This window comes from Somniosus microcephalus, chromosome 10 (assembly GCF_052327205.1).
Source record: "Somniosus microcephalus isolate GS21.2 chromosome 10, FLI_Smic_1.0, whole genome shotgun sequence".
Classification (NCBI taxonomy): Eukaryota; Metazoa; Chordata; class Chondrichthyes; order Squaliformes; family Somniosidae; genus Somniosus; species Somniosus microcephalus.
In genome coordinates this window covers 94,463,610-94,486,264 of record NC_140996.1, presented here as the reverse complement: position 1 = coordinate 94,486,264, position 22,655 = coordinate 94,463,610, and positions in this window count along the sequence as shown.

Sequence of the window (22,655 nt, the reverse complement as noted above, 5' to 3'; positions counted from 1 at the left end):
TTGTCTTTAACTTCAGTGTCATAGCATTGATTGGAAACATATAATGGGGGCTGCAATGGATGGAAACGTTGGGCTTCTCCATTGCATTCAAAGGGCTCAGAGACGCCATGAGAGAGTGCCAGTCATGGCCAGACGGAGAAGGGCCAACAGGCATCGGCAAAGGAGGCCTTACCCATCCAGGGTATACCGCCAGCAGTTCTCATATCTGAACATGTCTGAGGAGCAGTGTATTCAGAGGCTGTGATTCAGAAGGGAGGTGGTCACTGAGATCTGCCACCTGCTTCACGGAGATCTGCAGCCACAGCTGAGGAGCAGGACGTCTCTGTCGGTGGCAGTGAAGGTGACGGTGGCTCTCAACTTCTATGCCACCGGTTCCTTCCAATCCGCTACTGGGGACATTTCCAACATCTCCCAGTTTGCAGTACATTGCTGCATCTGCCAGGTGACCAATGCCCTTTTCAGAAGGAGACGTCAGCTCATCTCCTTCCCCATGACCATTGACAAGCAGCAAGAGCGTGCAATGGGCTTTGCAGCATTAGCGGTCTTCCCCATGGTGCAGGGCGCCATTGACTGCACGCATGTACCTTTGCGGGCACCTCTAGAGAATGTCGAGGATTACCGAAACCGGAAGGGCTACCATTCGCTCAACGTGCAGTTGGTGTGTGACCACAGGCAGCTCATCCTAGCTGTGAATGCCCGCTTTCCAGGCAGCAGCCACGATGCCTTCATCCAGCACCAGACTTCTGTGGCAGACATGTTCGAGGCCCAGCCTCACCCACGAGGATGGCTTCTCGGGGACAAAGGCTATCCTTTGTGCACCTGGCTGATGACCCCGCTCCGTGCGCCCAGCACCCCTGCTGAAGAGGGATACAATGACAGCCATCAAGCAACCAGGAACATCATTGAGCAAACAATCGGCGTGCTGAAGCAATGGTTCCGCTGTCTGGATCGTTTCAGGGGAGCCCTACAGTACTCGCCTAAGCGAGTCTCCCATTTCGTTGTCGTGTGCTGCATGCTGCACAACCTGGCTATCCGCAGGACTCAGCCACTGCCAGCAGACATTGGAGGACCACCAGAGGAGGAGGAGGAGGAGGAGGAGGAGGACCAGCACAGGAGGGAGGCAGAAAGTGCAAGGGCCGCCCGTCGGCGGCTTATTGCAAGTCGGTTCTAGGCCCCCTCTCAGGGAATGGCTTGTGCCAATGGCAGAAGATGAATGTAGCCACTCCACAAGCCCTCAGCCGAGCAGGGCAACCAGGACTTCCAAAAGAAAGCATGGACAGTGCGTTTTAAGAATTTTTTTTACTGTGATACCTCTGTGCCCTTCCCACATGACAAACTAATGGAGAGAAACCCCCCCAAAAACACAAATACACCAGTCTCGGCCTTTATAAATAAAATAAAAATATACCAGTCTCGGCCTTTAAATATGAAACAAATACCGCAGTCTCGGCCTTTATATATGAAACAAATACACCAGTCTCGGCCTTTATAAGTAAAACAAATACACCAGTCTCGGCCTTTATATATGAAACAAAACATTTGGCCACACCTTCTACTTTTTCCCCTGCGAGGGTGATCTGTTTCGCTTCTGTGACTGGCCCCTACCCGCCCTGCAACTCCTCCTCAATGGGACCCCAGTGGCTGCAGCAAGGCTGGGGGAAGGCTGCTGAGGGTCAGATGGTGAGACGGCAGATGCCCTTGGGGGTTGGCCTGGACCAGCTCTGGGCCTGGAGGGGCCGACTGCTGACTGCTCCAACTCTGCTTGTGCAGCAGCAGTCTGTCCAACAGCTGGTGGCAGCTGCAGTGGAGGAGTGACACTGTTGGCTGCAGGAATGCTGCCAACCTGACAGATCACAGGCACTCCCTGGTCGGCTGATACATTGGCACGCGCACGGGCCAGCACTGCAGCATGCGCAGCAATCTGCTGAGGCACAGAGTGCTGGGCTGCTGCAGCACGGCGAGTGCCCCGGTGATGCCTGGCCGATCCAGCGAGTGTGGCAGCAGTTAGTGCCCGTGTGGCCCTGGTCTGTGTCTGCATGACAGCAGCCAGTGAATGCACGGCACGACTGAGCACTTGGCTAGAAGCCGCCTGTGAAGCAGCGAAGTTCTGCTGACTCCTAGCCTGTGCTGCCGCGACGTCCTACAGACTCCTGGCCTGTGCTGCACTGAATTGTTGCAGACTCCTGGCCTGTGCTGCACTGACTTGTTGCAGACTCCTGGCCTGTGCTGCCGCGACGTCCTGCAGACTCCTGGCCTGTGCTGCCCCAAATTCCTGCACACTCCTTGCCAGTGACTCTATGGAGTCAGGCATCCATGCCACTGCAGCCATGAGCTCAGTGTGCCTGCGCTCAGCCTGGGCGCCCATTTCCGCTAGGAGCCGCACCTCCTCTGCGCTCACCGTAGCAGGACTGGAGGCCGCACTCACCCTCCGGGGAGAAGGCCGCCGAGCTTCCCCACCCCTCCCGCATTGCTGCAGCCCGCTGGTCCCCGGAGCTTCACTATCCTTCGACCCTTCCCCCCTGCTCCCCTCCAGGGAAGATGTGTCACCATCATGGCCATGGGCTGCCTCGGCTGAGGGTGTTCCTGATGGGCTGGCTTCCTCTTCCTCCTCCTCTATGTCTGACTCGGACACAGTGCCAGCTTGAGGGGCCGCCTCCTCACCTGGCGAGTCACCATCTGAAAGCAGGGAGGCACAAGAGTTGCTTTAGAGTGAGGACAGGGTGGCAGCGAGGGAGGCATGAGTGCTGCTGTGCACGGCATTAGTTCGATAGTGGCAAAGGATGCTAGTGTGAGGCACAAGTGGAAAGGAAGAGGTCAAAAAGGTGATGACCTTACCATTGGTGCCCAGAACAGGGTCGGCATCTCCAGTGGCGACGGGGCCACGCAGCCAGCCTGCCATGATCCGCTCCACTCGCTGCTCGAGGTCACTCAGCTGTTTCAGGTCAGGACGGCCTCCCCCGGTCTGTCGCTGCTGTCTTCTGTTATGCGCCAGCTTGGCCTGCAAGAGAAAGGACCGCCTCTAAGTACAGTATCAAGCCCTGATGTTGCCCACACTGCCTCCCATGTTCGATTAGCCCTGACAGTGTCAAGCCCTGATCTTGCCCGCACTGCCTCCCATGGTAGAATAGCCCTGACAGTGTCCAAGTCCTGAATGCGCAAGTGCTTTTCATGACAGTCCCATAGCTGCTGGATGAGGGCTGGCCATTAGGGCTTTTAGACCCATTTGGCCATAAAGTGAGGTGCACATGCAGGGATGAGGAGGATACTGGAAAGGGTACTCACCCTGTCAACCCGAGTGAGGTCGTTGAATTTTTTCCGGCACTGGGTTGGTGTCCTGCCAACCACGCTGTTGGACATGACCCTGTTTGCCACATCCCTCCATGCTTTCCGATATTCAGTGGGCAGCGGCCTCCTGCCACCCTCAGGGAAGAGGATATGGCGCCTGCGGTCCACTGCACCAACCAGCAGCCTCAGGTCACCCTCGCAGAAGCGCTGTGCTCTCTCCCTGGCCTTCTCCATTCTCCTGGGCGTGGAGCTGTTCCAGAAGCAGTGTTCAGGCCTTGCCTTAGGGCTGCAGTGTGCAGGGCGTGCCAGCCAAGCAATTCCACCTTTAAGTGCTGACTGGCGCCTGACTGTCTGCCCTCAATGAGCAACTCGCCGCACCTGCGCTGCGCCCGCCTTCGGTGTTTGCGCCCCGGATCATCGGCTTAGCGCCTAATGATAGTCGTGCATCACCTGCTTTAGCGCAGCAGCAACCTCTTGGGGCGATGCAACTGAATATCGGTGAAAGTGGCGCTAAGTTGCGCCGGGCACAAAAGTTAGCGAACGCCATGCTGTAGCACCCCAAACGTGGCTATACTGAATTTCTAGGCCTTAATCTTTGAGTATAAAGAAAACTATAATAAAAGAATGAAAAGCTTAGAGTTCATAAAGTAAAGGTTTGAAAATGTGTTGGCTGTTGTGAAGATGTTTATGTCATTATGATTGATTGATATTGATTTTGTTTAACCTCTAAGGAAGGGGGATGTAATGATCAGTAACATGTCATTCTAGAATGGTACACTAGGTGGAGCTGTATGTTTAGTAAGGGGCTACCCACAAGGCAGTAGTCAAGATGGATGCCTGTACACTAGTCCACATGGCTGAATAAATGACTAGCTCAAGCTAGCTGTTCATAATGAAAACGTCTATTTATTTATGAACATAACAACCATCATTGAGGATGGGGATTTTCATGGAGCCTCCTCCTCCCGTTAATTGTTTAATCGTTCACCACCATTCACTCGAAGTGGCAGGACTGCAGAGCTTTGCTGTGATCCATTTGGTTGTGGGATCGCTTAGCTCTGTCTATAGTATGCTGCTTCTGCATTTAGCTTCACCAGAAAAGCCTGGTACTGTTCTTGGCATGCTCTTCTACACTCCTCATTGAACCGGGTTGGTCATGGTAATGGTAGAGTGAGGGATATGCTGGGCCATGAGGTTACAGATTGTGGTAGAATACAATTCTGCTGCTGATGGCCCACAGCACCTCATGGATGCCCAGTTTTGAGGTGCTAGATCCGTTCTGCATCTATCCCATATAGCACACAACACGATGGAGGATGTACTCAGTGTGAAGACAGGACATCGTCTCCATAAGCACTGTGCAGTGGTCACTCCTACCAATACTTTCATGGACAGATGCATCTGCAACAGGTAGATTGGTGAGGATGAGGCCAAGTAGGTTTTTCCCTCGTGTTGGTTCTCTCACCAGTCTGGCAGCTATGTCCTTCAGGAGTCGGCCAGCTTGGTCAGTAGTGTTGCTCCCGAGCAACTTTTGGTGATGGACATTGCAGTCCCCACATAGGGTACATTCTGTGCTCTTGTTTCTTCTAAGTGGTATTCAATACGTTTGACCTGATGCCATCATGAATCAGTTAGGTTTTTACATTACTGATACTAGCTTTTTATTCCAGATTTATTTAATTAACTGAATTCAACTCCCCAAAATGCCATAGTGGGATTTGAACTCACATCTCACAGATTAATAGCTCTGGCCTCTGGATTACTAGTCCAGTAACATCTTCTTCTTTTCTTCTTAGGCAGTCCCTCGGAACCGAGGATGACTTGCTTCCACATTAAAAATTAGCTCGCAGGTGACTGATTAGTCCAATGCGGGACCTACAGTCTCTGTCACAGGTGGGACAGACGGTGGTTGAAGGGGCGGGTGGGTGGGGTGCTTGGGTTGACTTGCGCTCCTTGCGCTGCCTGCGCTTGACTTCCACTTGCTCCCGGCGAAGAGACTCGAGGTGTTCGGCGCCTTCCCGGATGCTTCTCCTCCACTTTGTGCGGTCTTGGGCCAGGGATTCCCAGGTGTCGGTGGGGATGTTACACTTTTTCAAGGAGGCTTTGAGGATGTCCTTGAAGCGTTTCCTCTGCCCATGTGGGGCTCTCTTGCAGTGCCGGAGCTCCGAGTAGAGCGCTTGTTTTGGGAGTCTCGTATCAGGCATGCAGACAATGTGACCCATCCATCGGAGCTGATTGAGCGTGGTCAGAGCTTCGATGCTGGGGTTGTTGGCCTGAGCAAGAACACTGATGTTGGTGCGCCTATCGTGCCAATGGATTTGCAGGATCTTGCGGAGGCAGCATTGGTGGTACCTCTCCAGTGCTTTGAGGTGCCTGCTGTACATGGTCCATGTCTCTGAGGCATACAGCAGGGCAGGTATCACTGCTGCCCTGTAGACCATGAGCTTAGTGCCGGGTTTGAGGTCCTGGTCTTCAAACACTCTCTTCCTCAGGTGACCGAAGGCTGCACTGGCACACTGAAGGCGGTGTTGGACTTCGTTGTCGACGTCTGCCCTTGTTGACAGTAGGCTCCCGAGGTATGGAAAGTGGTCCACGTTGCCCAAGACCTTGTCGTGGATTTTGATAATCGGGGGGGCAGCACTGTGTGGCACGGGCAGGTTGGTAGAGGACCTTTGTCTTACGGATGTTTAGTGTAAGGCCCATGCTCTCGTATGCTTCGGTGAAGGTGTTTACGATGGTTTGGAGTTCAACCTCTGAGTGAGCGCAGACGCAAGCATCATCTGCATACTGTAATTCGATGACAGAGGATGGGATGACCTTGGATCTGGACTGGAGGCAACGGAGGTTGAACAGTTTCCCGTTTGTTCTGTAAATTAGCTCCACTCCAGTGGGGAGCTTACTGAGGGTGAGATGGAGCATTGCAGCAAGGAAGATTGAGAAGAGCGTTGGTGCGATGACACAGCCTTGCTTGACCCTGGTTCGTACATGAATTGGGTCTGTGGTGGAACCGTTGGTCAGGATCACGGCTTGCATGTCGTCATGAAGCAGGTGGAGGATAGTGACAAACTTTTGAGGGCAGCCAAATTTGAGGAGGACACTCCATAATCCCTCACGGTTGACAGTGTCGAAGGCCTTTGTGAGATCAAAGAAGGCCATGTACAGTGGTTGGTGCTGTTCCCTGGATTTCTCTTGTAATTGATGTGCGGTGAAGATCATGTCCATTGTGCCTCTTAGTGGGCGGAATCCGCATTGCGACTATGCTACTATGCTACTGTACATCTATGCTACTGTACATCTGGCTGTCTTCAGCCTGATAGCCTTGTAATAGATGCTAAATTCAAATCCATTCACAGCTGATTACAAGCACCTTTGCCTTAATCAACTAAATTAAGAACAAATCAAACAGAATCTACAGGACGACTAGTTTTCCCAGCAATGAACATAGGAACATAGGGATGAGTCCTCCTCCTTTACTACAGCTACATTCCAGACAGGGTTAAATGTGAACTTTGGAGTGAACACATCAATGCACAGTGTATTCCTCCAAGGCATTTATATAAATATATAAGCTATATTCAATACAAACTTCTATGGCAATAAATAGGGCAGATAGCTGATCTGTCATAATTACCACAGCTACCCTTGACTTTGACAGCAATTTCCTCTATTACCAGTTAATTCCATTCATGTTTTGGAGGGATGGATTCTATTTTTTCAGAGGGAGATTTTCTGCTTGGTCAAGTGGAAGGCCATGATAACAGCCTAAACCTAGCTCCTACTTGCTTGGCCCTGATATGACAGCTAGCAGTGCTAATTTTGGAAGCATACTAATTTACTCCCCAGAAATCTTCCTTATTTTGATTATTTATAATGGGATTGTTACTTAGCACCGCACCATATAGCACATATTTCACTGTGCTTTTGTTTTTTGTTTCTACATTACAACAGTGACTACACTTCAAAAAGTACTTAATTGGTTGTAAGGTGCTTTGGGTGGTCCTGAGGCTGTGAAAGGCAAGTTCTTTCTTTCATCAGATTTCTTCATTTCTTCTATTAGCACATTATTACTATTGGTGTACATATATCAATAAAACATATCTTCTACAATGATGGCGGTTGGGACTATGTCAATCTTTCTGGAGGTCTCTGGGAGTGTTTTAATATTAACAAGGATTCTCCACAGAGAGAAGTTTGAAAAAAACTGGATTAGAGACCAAGGCCAGAATTTTGCCTACCTCGGTGGGTCCAGTGTGGGCAGTGGCCATGGTGGGTCACGGCCCCACTGCTGGTTCCATCCCGCTGCTAAAAACGAACTTACACTAATAGGGCCTATTAAGCCCGCCCAGCGCGTTATCCGGCCCAATTAAATGGAACAGGTCTGGTGACGTTATTCATGACGTGTTTTCAGCCAGGATCTTTAAAGGGACCCTGGCCACATTAGATTTGAAGTTTAATCTAGCATAAGTGCTGTTAGTGTACTACAGCATTGGAGTGCTGCAAACACTGGCAATAACTGCACCGAGGCAGAGGGCTGCACCCAGGTTCTCCGATGACTCCCTCCATATGCTAATGGAGGGGGTCAGAGCACGTAGGGAGGTCCTCTTCCGTTCCAATGGGTGAAAGAGACCTCTCCAGGAGACCAAGACAGCCTGGTTGGAGATTGCAGAGGAGGGCACAAGCAGGGACGTGGTCAGGAGGACCTGGGTGCAGTGCCGCAAAGGTTTCAATGATCTCAGTAGATCAGGAAACAATATTGGCCCAGAAATTCGGGTCGGAGGCTTCCCACAGGTGCAAGCCTCCGACCTGCACTTACCTAGCGTGCCGGCCATTGTGGGGTGGGCCCACGTGGGATTTCGATCCTGGGCCTGCTCCAACTGCCGGCGCGCAGTGCTTGCATATCCCAGGGGCGCAGTTAGTTCGATGCGTCCCCTTGGATCACGTGGGCCATGGAGAGCCATTGGTAGCAGGGAATCTGTATTCATAGATTTGACAGGAAGACCTGTCAAATCTATGAATACAATTCAGCCCCAAAACATAACTAAAACTTCAAATAAATCTTTTTTTTAAATCACATTTTTAAAATAAATATAAATTACATAAAATAACTATTTTAAACAATAATTTAAATTTTTGAAAACATTAATTACAGTTTCTAACAGGGCTAAAAATAAACTTACCTTTCTTTAAAGTATTTAAAAATAATAAACCTGTGGAAAAAATGTTTTAATTTTACTTAATTCACCACTTACCATGTTAAAAGCAGACCTTGTGACTGCTTTTTATAAGCATAGCTGCTGGAGACTTATCCTCCTGGAAAAACCCAGAAAAAAACGGAAGTTCCAGGCGTACGCGTTTCCTCTTCAGCGCATGCGTTCGACCTGTGAACTCCTTCCTTTAAGGGAATGGAAGTTCCGGTTTCCCGTGCATGCGCAGTGCATGCATGAAACCGACACTTTCGTTGGGCTTACGCCCAGCGCGTACTCACCTGTGGGGACCCGAAGTTCTGGCCCAATATTAGTACAAAGCCACACTCAACCTCATCCTACTGTGCCTCTCATCACATCCCCATCACTCTGCCATCCCTACCCTAATCCTACACATCCTTACTCACACCAACATACCTTGCAACTCCACCCATCCCTCTCTCTCTATCTACATTATCACATCCCGATCTCACTAGCCACCCCTCACACTCACCCTCATCATAGTGCAATCATGCCAACTAACAACACACAAGGGTCATTACTTGGTTGTTTTATCCAATGTTTATGTAAAGTTTCTGTTAATATGGTGTCAAACATTTAAATCTTTATTTTCAACATTTTCTGGTCTTGGACAGATTTGTGTGCACCGTTGGAAGTGGCTTAGTGAGTTGCAGTAAATGGTGAGACATAACAGCACCCCCGCAATGGTGATGAGTGTGAAAGGAATGGCTTGGGCATTGCAGGGATGCTTTATGGTGTTGGTGTGGGGTGGTGCCAACCTGGTGCATCATGTGGCAGCCATTTGGGTTTACAGCATAAAGTTAACTAAATCTGGCCATGATGAGGCTATCCCTGGCCTCCCGGGCAGCAATGTGTTGATGCCCTGTGTCCTGTGCAGCATCAGGTGATTGCAGAGAAGGTTGGTGTTGTTGTTGGTGCTGCTGGTGTGCCTGGTGCTGCTGGTGTTGGGGCTCATTGTGGTCCAATTCTGAGGACCAAGGTGCTACAGTATAAACGGCATCCATGTTGATGGAATAGATGGCAGGTGAAGTACAGATGACAGAAGCATTCTGTCAATGGTAATAGAGTTCTTCCAATGAGCTGACACTGGATGGAGTCTTTGCTGGAAAGACTTGCAGCCTGCAGAATCTGTGCTGAATGGACTGAGCAATAGCTTCTGCCTGAGGAAAGTGATCATCTGTCAGGTGGGAGCTTTTACTGTACGTTTGATGCTGTCAAGTAATCAGCTGGAGCAATGGCCACAGAACTCCCGCCTTAGGTTGACAGACATGCTTTCCGAGCAGCGTGGTTACCGTGGCCATGCCGTTAAATTTAAAAAGTAAGTTAAGAAAGCCTGTTAAGGGTCTAACAACCAGCTGTTAATCATCTCAATTGGGTCGCCTGCCGCTGCTGGTCGGGTCGGCTCCGCGATGACAGGCGCACCTGGGGGAAAGGCGCATGGGGGCGGGATGACAGCGTGTTCTTGACCCACTGTCAAAAATAACAACTTTACCACTTGACCCGCCACCGATCGTGCCCGCTACCACCCAGACAATTCTGGCCCAAATTTTTCCTCTTTTTGTGAGGAAGTTTTCACGTTGCTAGGTTTAGTTGGATGAATCTCTAGCCATGCCTACTCATGGATAAGCTGCAAAATATTTGTGAATTAGGGATTCTGAATTTGTTCTTTTCCTGTGTAGAAGTGAACACTCGATTGATGCTTAATTTCCCAGTTCTCCTCAAGGAGCTTCTAACTATTTTTCAATTTTTTGCTATCACGGTTGCTAAGGCAAGTGGCACAAGAGTGCAACAGATGCTGGTTTACACAGTTGGATCTGCTCACTTTATTGTTGAGCATGGGTTTCCAGCAAGTCTTCTGCCTGGCCTAAAGTACTTGAAAAGAAGCCATAACTTCACTTAAATATTATAATCAGTTTCAATGAAGCCGAACACCATTTTCCATCAGTTGGAAGCAGGATTGCACTGGGTGCCATAGAGTGTGTCCAAGGGATGTTCCAATGGTGACGGAGCTCTTAAAGGATCAGAGGCTCTTTAACAATTTTTTTAATGTCCAGTTTTACAGCCCACCACTAATATTGCTCTCTGTTCCTAATTTTTGTTGATATTTTTATGAAGTTATTTTACATCTATTTTTTTTTAAAAATACTTGAAGAGTTTTGTTTTCCTAACTACCTAATTTTAAAATAGCTGAATATTGTCTGTAAATTCACTGATGTAATTAAAGTATTTACAAGACTTCAGAACAGGAAAGCCAAAATAAAAACAGAGGGGACATTAAAAAAGAGAGCTTACAATACAAAATAGTAACTCAAGGATATCTGAAGACAAGGCAAGTAAAGAGTGGTGATTAGCAAGTCAAGTTAAAATTAATGATGTGGGTTGGCTTTGAAGTGGTCCTAATACAGTACTTTATAGTGGTACAAGATGGAAGGAGGGTTAACAGGGGGTTCAGCAGCCTCCAGTAGAGGTGAATGAACTGATGAAACGTCATCGACCTGAAACGTTAACTCTGCTTCCCTTTCCACAGATGCTGCCTGGCCTGCTGAGTATTTCTAGCATTTTCTGTTTTTATTATCATAGTAAAAAGATAGTTTAATTTTGGGAATCAACTTATTTATCATCAGTGGTAAACCACTGTTATCGTTCACAACCGTTCACTATTGTTACACTGTTGTTATCACTGTTTACACTGTTGTTATCACTACACAAGGTTACCTCTTGCCATGCATGCTGTTATACCTAGGCATACCTCAGCTGACTCCGCCCATGGCTCCGCCTGCTTGCCCAGGTATAAAGGTGACCGCTTGGCTAGTAGTCTTCTTTGTTGGAACCGATCACCCACGAGGGTGGGCTCTGTTATTTAGCCAATAAAAACCTATAGTTACTATCTTAACTCGTCGCTTTTCATGGAATGAATTGATAGGTATATCAATTTTATTGGCTAAATTTTGAAATGACTGACCAGCCCCAGCAGCCGACTTGGCTGTGAGCCCTCCGACCGCCGTACCTGGATCTAAACCCACAGGCAGCGAATTCAGCCCTCGACTTCGATCACTGGCTGAGCTGCTTTGAATCCTACCTGGTAGCCTCCGGCGTGCCATTGGAAGCCGACAAACTAAGAGTTCTGACCGCCCAGGTGAGCCCTAAAGTATTTGCACTCATCCGGGACCTTGCTACATACGAGGAGGCCCTCGACCTGCTAAAAGAGCAGTACCGGAGCCCAGTAAATTCAATGTTAGCCAGACATCTCCTAAGATCCCGCTCGCAACAGCCAGGAGAGTCTGTAGATGAATTTTTACGGGCGCTACAAACACTCGGCAGGGACTGTGACTTTAAAGCTGTATCGGCTGCACAACATGCTGAAGGAAATATCCGTGATGCCTTCGTGAAAAGCCTTCGGTCCGACTACTCACGGCAAAGACTGCTTGAATCAAAGGACCTCGACTTGAAAGCAGTTACAGCCCTCGCTTGCTCCCTGGAAGTGGCCCATCGGGACCTCGAGGCGTACTCCGGGTACAGTGCTGCGCGACCGTGGGACTCGGGCCCGACTCCAGCTGCAATACCCCTCGCACCGCCGCCCCTGGGACCTACTACGGCGTCGGTGTCCTGGAATCGATCGGGACCGCCACCCCTGGGACCTGCTGCGGCAGCGGAGCCCCGCGATCGGGCCGCCAGCTGCTATTTCTGTGGCCAGGCGAGACATCAAAGGGCGCGCTGCCCTGCAAGGAATGCGACCTGCTCCGGCTGCAGAAAAAAAGGCCACTTCGTGAACGCCTGCAGAGGGAAAGCCACAGACGCCAGCAGTGCCTCATGTGAGTTGTGGGGGCGGCCATCTTTGATCAAGGCCACAGATGCCAGCAGTGCCTCATGTGAGTTGTGGGGGTGGCCATCTTTGATCAAGGCCACAGACGCCAGCAGTGCCTCATGTGAGTCGTGGGGGCGGCCATTTTTGATCAAGGCCACAGACGCCAGCAGTGCCTCATGTGAGTCGTGGGGGCGGCCATCTTCTCCGCCATTTTGTTCGCTGCACTCGGCCGCCATGTTGTCTCCAGACCCGACCACCGCTTCACTTGCCGACGACAGCAGCTCACTCAGCCATACACTGGCCTCCGTCACGCTTGACCAAGCTCTCCCGCATCATCTGTCCAGGTCCATGATGGACATCGAGGTAAACAGCCACGCCACGACCTGCCTGTTCGACAGCAGGAGCACGGAGAGTTTTATTCACCCAGACACGGTGCGCTGCTACTCCCTCACTGTCCGGCCAACGCGCCATCGGATCTCGATGGCGTCGAAGTCCCATTCAACAGACGTCAGCGGATACTGTGTGGTGACCCTGTCAGTTAGGGGCACGGAATATAAAAACTTTAAACTTCTCGTCCTGCCCCAGCTCTGCGCTGCCGTCCTACTAGGGCTGGATTTCCAATGCCACCTCCAAAGTGTCACTTTGGCATACGGTGGACCCCTCCCCCCACTCACAGTCTACAACCAGCAGTTTTTAAACCGCCCGCCGCATACCACCTGCGGCCTCTCCACTCTCAAAGTCCCGCCCCCCTCCTTGTTCGCTAACCTCACCCGCGACTGTAAACCCATCGCTACCAAGAGCAGGCGGTACAGCGCCGGGGACAGAGCTTTTAGTAACTCTGAGGTGCAGCGTCTCCTGAAGGAGGGCATCATCGAGGGGAGCACCAGCCCCTGGCGTGCACAGGTTGTAGTCGTTAAGACCGGCAATAAAAACCGCCTGGTCATTGACTACAGCCAAACCATAAACCGGTACACCCAGCTGGACGCATACCCCCTCCCCCGCATATCTGACATGGTCAACCAGATTGCACAGTACCGGGTATTCTCCACCATCGACCTTAAGTCGGCCTATCACCAACTCCCTATCCGCCCTGAGGGCCGCCAGTATACCGCCTTCGAGGCGAATGGCTGCCTCTACCACTTCCTTAGGGTTCCCTTCGGCGTCACCAACGGGGTTTCGGTCTTCCAAAGGGAGATGGACCGGATGGTTGACCAGAACGCGCTGCAGGCCACGTTTCCTTATCTAGATAATGTCACCATCTGCAGCCACGACCAGCAGGGCCACGATGTTAATCTGGAGAAATTCCTCCGTACGGCCCAACGGCTGAATCTCACTTACAATAAGGAGAAATGTGTGTTTAACGCCTCGCGCCTTGCCATCCTCGGCTGCGTAGTAGAGAACGGAGTCATCGGCCCCGACCCCGAAAGAATGCGCCCCCTCATGGAGCTTCCCCTTCCCCACTGTCAAAAGGCACTGAAGAGAACCCTGGGGCTTTTCGCTTACTATGCCCAATGGGTGCCCAATTATGCGGACAAAGCCAGACCCCTCATGAAGTCCACCTCCTTCCCCCTGACAGCAGAAGCATGCGCAGCCTTCTCCCTCATAAAAGGAGACATTGCGAAGGCCACAATGCATGCAGTGGATGAGTCCATCCCTTTCCAAGTGGAGAGCGATGCATCCGACTTCGCCCTAGCTGCAACCCTTAACCAGGCGGGGAGACCTGTGGCCTTCATCTCAAGGACCCTCCAGGGCCCTGAGATCCGGCACTCTTCTGTCGAGAAGGAGGCTCAGGCGATTGTGGAAGTGGTACGACGCTGGAGGCATTACCTGGCAGGCAAACGATTTACCCTCCTCACCGACCAGCGTTCGGTTGCTTTTATGTTTAATAACAAGCTGAGGGGCAAAATCAAGAACGACAAGATCTTGAGGTGGAGAATTGAGCTCTCCACCTACGAGTACGATATCTTGTACCGGCCTGGTAAACTCAACGAGCCCCCAGATGCTCTATCACGAGGTACATGCGCCAACACGCAAGGTGATAGACTGCGGACCCTCCACAACGACCTCTGCCACCCCGGGGTCACTAGACTTTACCACTTCATTAAGGCCCGCAACCTGCCCTACTCCATCGAGGAGGTCAGGACCATGACCAGGAACTGCCAAGTCTGTGCCGAATGCAAACCGCATTTCTATAGGCCGGACAGAGCAAGCCTGATCAAGGCCACCCGCCCCTTCGAGCGCTTGAGCATCGATTTTAAGGGGCCCCTCCCATCCTCTGACCGTAATGTGTAGTTCCTCAACATTATTGACGAGTACTCCCGTTTCCCCTTCGCCATCCCCTGCCCAGACATGACCAGTACCACGGTCATCAAATGCCTGAACGACCTCTTCGCCTTGTTTGGGTTCCCGAACTATATACATAGCGACCGGGGCTCATCCTTCATGAGCGAGGAACTTCGCCGGTTCCTGCTCGCGAGAGGTATTGCTGCAAGCAGGACCACCAGCTACAACCCCCGGGGGAACGGCCAGGTGGAAAGAGAGAACGCGACAGTTTGGAAGGCCGTCCTCTTAGCCCTAAAGTCTAAGGGCCTCCCAACCTCTCGCTGGCAGGAAGTCCTCCCGGCAGTGCTCCATTCCATCCGGTCACTGCTTTGTACCGCCATTAACGCCACCCCTCATGAGCAAATGTTCGTTTTCCCCAGGAAGTCGACTACGGGAACCTCGCTACCAACATGGCTGACTTCTCCGGGGCCCGTCCTGCTGCGGAAGCACGTGAGGACCCATAAAATGGACCCCCTGGTCGAGAGGGTGAACCTCCTGCACGCCAACCCCCAGTATGCCTATGTGGAATACCCAGACGGGCGGGAGGACACAGTCTCCTTGCGAGACCTCGCACCCTCGGGCACCCCTGAGACACCACCGTTATCCCCCACCACTCCCCCAAATCCAGCTCCTGTAGGCGGCATGCCGGAACCCCAGGGGCCTTCGTCGACCATGCAGACACCAGCATTAACATCGGATACTGCACCACCGCCGCCACTGCTGCGCCGGTCAGAAAGGCTTACGAGGCCTCCTGATAGACTGACATACACGAACTGGTAGTACACTTCACCCCGCCGGACTCAATTTTAAACAAGGGGTGAATGTGGTAAACCACTGTTATCGTTCACAACCGTTCACTATTGTTACACTGTTGTTATCACTGTTTACACTGTTGTTATCACTACACAAGGTTACCTCTTGCCATGCACGCTGTTATACCTAGGCATACCTCAGCTGACTCCGCCCATGGCTCCGCCTGCTTGCCCAGGTATAAAGGTGACCGCTTGGCTAGTATTCTTCCTTGTTGGAACCGATCACCCACGAGGGTGGGCTCTGTTATTTAGCCAATAAAAACCTATAGTTACTATCTTAACTCGTCGCTTTTCATGGAACGAATTGATAGGTATATCAACATCAAATTCAGCAGTTCCCATGTGGAGAGGTTGGCTTTAGCTTTAGTATTTTTTGGAAAGAGATAATGAATCATAGAATCATAGAAGTTTACGGCACAGAAGGAGGCCATTCGGCCCATCATGTCCGTGCCGGCTGAAAAAGAGCTATCCAGCCTAATCCCACTTTCCAGCTCTTGGTCCATAGCCTTGTAGGTTAAGGCACTTCAAGTGCATATCAGGTACTTTTTAAATGTGATGAGGATTTCTGCCTCTACCACCCTTTCAGGCAATGAGTTTCAGACCCCCACCACCCTCTGGGTAAAAGAATTTCTCCCCAACTCCCCTATAATCCTTCTACCAATCACTTTAAATCTATGCCCCCTAGTTATTGACCTCTCTGCTAAGGGAAATAAGTCCTTCCCATCCACTCTATCTAGGACCCTCATAATTTTATACACCTCAATTAAATCTCCCCTCAGCCTCCTCTGTTACAAAGAAAACAACCTCAGCCTATCCAATCTTTCCTCATAGCTAAAATTCTCCAGTCCTGGCAACATCCTCGTAAATTTCTCTGTACCTTCTCTAGTGCAATCACATCTTTCCTGTAATGTGGTGACCAGAACTGTATGCAGTACTCTCGCTGTGGCCTAACTAGTGTTTTATACAGTTCTAGCATAACCTCTTATATTCTCTTATATTCTATGCCTCGGCTAATACAGGAAAGTATCCCACAAGCCTTCTGAACCACCTTATCTACCTGCCCCTTCAGGGATCTGTGGACATGCACTCCAAGGTCCCTCTGTTCCTCTACACTTCTCAGTGTCCTACCATTTATTGTGTATTCCCCTGCCTTGTTAACCCTCCACAAATGCATTACCTCACACTTCTCCAGATTGAATTCCTTTGCCACGTTTCTGCCCACCTGACCAGTCCATTGATATATTCCTGCAGTCTACAACTTTCTTCCTCACTATCAAACACACGGCCAATTTTTGTATAATCTGTAAGCTTTTTAATCATGCCCCTCTACATTGAAGTCTAAATCACTGATATATACCACATAAAGCAAGAAATCTAATACTGAGTTTCGCGGAACCCCACTGGAAACAACCTTCCAGTCACAAAAACACCCATCGACCATTACCCTTTGCTTCCTGCCACTGAGCCAATTTTGGATCCAACTTATCAGTTTCCCTTGGATCCTGTGGGCTTTTACTTTTCTGATCAGTCTGCCATGTGGGACCTTGTCAAAAGCCTTGTTAAGATCCATGTAGACTACATCAAAAGCAATACCCTCATTGACCCTTCTTGTTACCGCCTCAAAAAATTTAATCAAGTTAGTCAGACACAACCTTCCCTTAACAAATCCATGCTGATTGTCCTTTATTAATCTATGCCTTTCTAAATGACGATTTATACTGTCTCTCAAAATTTTTTCCAATAATTTCTCCACCACCGAGGTTAGACTGACTGACCTGCAATTACTCAGTTTATCCCTTTCTCCCTTTTTAAACAATGGTACAATGTTAGCAGTCCTCCAGACCTCTGGCACCACACCTATAGCCAGAGAGGATTGGAAAATGATGGTCAGAGCCTCTGCTATTCCCTCCCTTGTTTCTCTTAACAACCTGGGATACATTTCATCCAGGCCTGGTGATTTATTTACTTTCAAGGATGCTAAACACCTTAATGTTTCCTCTCTCACTATTTATCTCATCTAATATTTCATACTCCTCCTTGACTACAATGTCTGCATCGTCCCTCTCTTTTATGAAAACAGACACAAAGGCTGGAATTTTCTTTACCTGGGCAGATCGGGTCGGGTCCGGGCATTTGGTGTGGAGGGTTGGGATCCCATTGTTCTTTTCATTGCGCTCCTCAGAGCGACTTTCCCTTAATGGCACTATTTAAGGCAAGCCCGCGCATTTCCCAGCCCTATTAAATGGTGCAGGTCTGATGACGTCATTGATGACTCATTTCCAGCCGGGTTATTTAAAGGAGCCTTGGCCACATTGCATTTGAAAGGTTCATCTAGGATTGTGCAGGCACTACATTTTAGCTTTTGAGTCTGGCTCAGCCTTGCACACATGACTGCACAGAGGCAGAGGGCTGCACCGAGGTTCTCAGATGACTTCCTACATATGCTAGTGGAGGGAGTGAGAGCACGTAGGAAGGTCCTCTTCCCTTCTGATGGGCACAAGAGACCTCCCCAGGAGACCAAAAGTACCTGGCTGGAGATAGCAGAGGAGGTCAACAGCAGGGATGTTGTGAGGAGGAACTGGTGCAGTGCCGGAAGCGCTTCAATTATCTCATTATATCAGGAAAGGTGAGTGCACAACCACACTCAACTTCATCCTTCTGTACCTCTCATCACATCTTCATCACTCTACCTTCCCAAGCCTACTCCTGCACATCATTACTCACACCAACATACCTTGCACATCCACCCATCCCTCTTTCTTTAGCTACATAATCACATCCCCATCTGACTAACCACCCTTCACACTCACCCTCATCTTAATGCACTCATCCAAATAACACCACACAAGGAGGCCATGTGGCATTGGCAGCCCACTCCCTCATAGTCACCCTCTACAGATGTAACCCATACATTCCTTATTCTCATTCCATCACTCTCACTCAAACTTCTCTTCTTTCCTTCCTTGTAGGAGAAGAAAGCCCACAATTATACCTCTCCTAGGCCTCAGTACTTGGCCTCCTCAAGGGTGTCATGAGTCAACTCTTCAGTGGATAGCCCTTGTCTCCAAGCAGCCAGCTGGAAAGTCTGTTTGGAGCTGCGAAGAGCTGAGGAAAGGTGGACTGGTGCATGACGAAAGAGTCTTGACAGCATGCAAGAGAATTTGGCACACACACACACCCTAACCCTAAATGCAGACCAGCTGTACATTGAGGGAGTGAAAGCCCTTGCGGTTCACAAACACGCCTGGGTGATGATGGGGTGCCCTGATGGCCACATGTGTGCAGTCGATGACGCTCTGCACCCATGGGAAGCCAGCCAGAGTGGAAAAGCCCAGCGCCCACTCAATAACACTGGTGTCATCAGTGGTAAAGTTGATGTAATTGGCTGACTTGTCAAACAGGGCATTGGTGACCTGTGTGATGCATCTGTGGGCGGCCGACTGTGAGATGCCGCAAATGTCTGCTGCAGATCCCTGGAAGGAGCCTGAGGCGAAGAAGTTGAGGATGCTGGTGACTTTGACAGCCACTGGTAAGGCATGTCTACCCGCTCCTCTAGGCTGCAGGTCTTACTCCAACAAGCTGCAAATGTCTGCAATGAACTGGCGCAAAAGCCTGAGCCTCCTTTGGCACTGATGCTCAATTCGGTTGGGGAAGCTCATCCTATGCTTGTATTCCATGCTGGGGGTACCGCCTCCGGCGCGGCGCATCCATGCGCTGATGTCCTCTGTCCTGTGGAGCATCAGGTCGTTGAGGAGAAGATTGGTGGTGTTGCTGCTGCTGCTGGTGTGCCTGCTGCTGCTGGTGTTGGGGCTCATCATGGTCTTATTTTGAGGACCAAGGTGAGATAGTATAAACGGCACCCATGCTGATTTAATAGATGGCAGGTCAAGTAGACATCAGAGAAGCAATCTGTCAATGGTGTGATAAGTAGTAGCAATGAGATGAGAGTGGTTTCTGAATTTGCAGAAAAGACTTGCAAACTCTAGAGACCTAAATCTATGCTCAAAATGCACTCAGCAAAAACATTTCCCTTAGAAAAGTAAGCCGGTGTCAGGTGGCCAAGTACAGGTTCCCAAGCTGCGAGATTCCCTTAGCCATGCAGTGAAATTCAAATGGTATGGTTAAAAAGATGGTTAAGGGTTTGACACCAAGCTGATAATGATCTAAATCAGGTTGCCCGCCTCTGCCATTCGAGTCGCTGCTGCACTGGCACACGCGCCCGAGTTAATGGCCCGAGGGGGTGGGATGATGGCGGGTTCCTGACCTGCTCCGATTTATTTCCAATTTCACTCCCGACCCACCTCCAATCCCGCACACACAGACAAATGAAAATTCTGGCCAAAGTATTCATTTAGAAGCATACCCACGTCTTCCACCTCCACACACAGTTTGCCTTTTTGGTTTCTAATAGGTCTACTCTTTCCTTAGTTATCCTCTTACTCTTTACATATTTATAAAACATCTTTGGGTTTTCCTTGATTTTACTTGCCAGTATTTTTTCATGCCCTCTCTTTGCTTTCCTCATTTCATTTTTAATTTCACCCCTGCACTTTCTATGCTCCTCTAGGCTTTTTGCAGTATTGAACACTCGGTATCTGTCTAAAGTTTCCTCTTTTTTCCTTATCCTACCCTGTCTGCTCCTTGACATCCAGGGGGCTCTAGGTTTGCGAGTCCCACCCTTTTTCTTCGTGGGAATTGTAGTGTATGTACCTTTAAGGGGAGAACTACTTTTTACAGCTCCTGTATACTGCAGTGCTGGCAGTGACCACACCTGTATATAAACCCTGAGTAGGGATCTGTACTTTAGTTTTTGAGTAACCTGCATCCAGTAAACACCTGTTAATTGTTCCTCTGCAGTCTCTGTCGATTTATTGAAGAATACCATACATTAACATTCACGGATTCAACAGGAACATATTTGCTCTGAATCTTCACTATCTCTTTACTGAATACCTCCCACTGCTCTGACACTGATTTACCTTCAAGTAGCTGTTTCCAGTCCACTTTCGCTAAATCACATCTCAGCTTCATAACATTGGCCTTTCCTCAATTGAGAACCTTTACTACTGATCTGTCTTTGTCCTTTTCCATAACTATGCTAAATCTAACTGAATTATGATCACTACCACCAAAATGCTCCCCCACTCATACCCCTTCCAGCTGCTCAGCTTCATTCCCTAAAACTAAGGCCAGAACTGCTACCTCTCCTGTTGGGCTTGCTACATACTGGCTAAAAAAGTTCTCCAGAATGCATTTTAAGAATTCTGCACCCTCTACACATTTTACACTGATTCTATCCCAGTTAATATTTGGGTAGTTGAAACACCCTACTATTACTATAATAAAAGAGAGAATGAATGAAAGAAGGAAAGAAAGAAAGGAAAGATAGAAAGATGGAAAGGAGGAAAAGCAAGAGGGAAAGAAGGAACTTGCATTTATATAGCACCTTTCATAACCTCTGGATGTCCCAAAGCATTGTACAGCCGATTAAGTTCTTTTGAACTGTAGTCACTGTTGTAATGTAGGAAACGCAGCAGTCAAATTACTCACAGGAAGGTCACACAAACATTGAGATAATGATTAGATAATCAGTTTTAGTGATGTTAGTTGAGGGATAAATATTATCATAGAATCACAGAATCATAGAAATATATGGCACAGAAGAAGGCCATTTGGCCCATCATATCTGTGCTGGCCGAAAAAGAACTATCCAGCCTAATCCCACTTTCCAGCTCTTGGTCCGTAGCCTTGCAGGTTACGGCACTTCAAGTGCATATCCAAGTACGTTTTAAATGCGATGAGGTTTTCTGCCTCTACCACCCTTTCAGGCAATGAGTTCCAAACCCCAACCACCCTCTGGATGAAAACATTTCTCCTCAACTCCCCTCTAATCCTTCTACCAATTATTTTAAATCTATGCCCTCTGGATAGCAACCAACTGCTATTGGCCAGGACACCGAGGAGAACTCCCCTGTTCTTCTTTGAATAGTGTCAAGGGATCTTTTATATCCACCTGAGGTGGCAGACGGGCCCTCAGTTTAGAATCTCCTCTGAAAAATGACACCTCTGACAGTGCACTAGTACTGCACAAGAGTGTCAGCCTAGTGCTCAAGTCTCTGGAGTGGGACTTGAACCCATAACCTTTTGAGGCGAGATTGCTGCCTCTGATCCAAGCCTCACACCTATTGCAGTTTATTTGAGTTATTTACAGAAGGCACATCAAGAGAGAGATCCTTAAGTGATTCATCATTACCAGCCTCCATGTGCATGCCAGATTTCTCATTATATCTGTTGCTTATGTTTTGTTTCATGGGAGCACTTTGGACATTGTCCAGTTTATTTTGTATCTGAATAGGCAGCTGTAGAAGTTAATTCTTGTCCTAATGTCTCCTTCTTTGCTTCGGTATAAATTTTTGTCTGATTATTCTCCTGTAAAGTGCCTTGGGATGTTTTACTATGTTAAAGGTGCTATATAAATGCAAGATGTTTTTGTAGCCGAGTTATATAGAGGCCAAACTGGATAGGATTGGCTACTTCTCTTCCCTGAAGAATATAAGTGAACCTATTGGATTTTTACAATAATCAGGCAGCTTTCATGGTTATTGTTTTTCATGATGACAGCCCACATATTACCAGATTTATTGAATTTAGCTTCACAACTTGCAGTGGTGGGATTTGAACACGCAGGTCACAAAATTTGGTTGTGTAGAGCCAGCTGTTCAGGTCAGTTTTGTTCAAAAAATGGCGGCAGCCTCACTTCCACGAGCTTCCGGCGCAGAAAACGGCATCCGCCATTTGGACAGGTCGTTAGCGCTGCCGTTGCCTGCGCTCACCTCTCACATGTAAATATGCAGATCGTGACGTCAAGGATGAAACGCCTGAATTTATGTATGACTGTGATTTTGGACGTCGCTGTTCTCCATACCGTCCTCTCCAAACACGGAAGAGCTTCTTAAAGGGACACACACATCTTTCAGATAAGTTTCAATTTCAGCTTTTGAACTTATTTTTTACTTTTTATTGGAGTAGTGGCTTGGTACAATACCTTTAAAAAGTTGTTAAAATGTGCACGGAGCACTGCTGGATGCTTGCAAGGCTTTGGATGTTAAAAGAAGGCCTCTGAAAACAACACTTGGCACAGTCCCCCTTGGGCTGCAACATCACATGGAGATGAAGCTGAGGCAGCAAAGGGGACAAGCTGCTCAC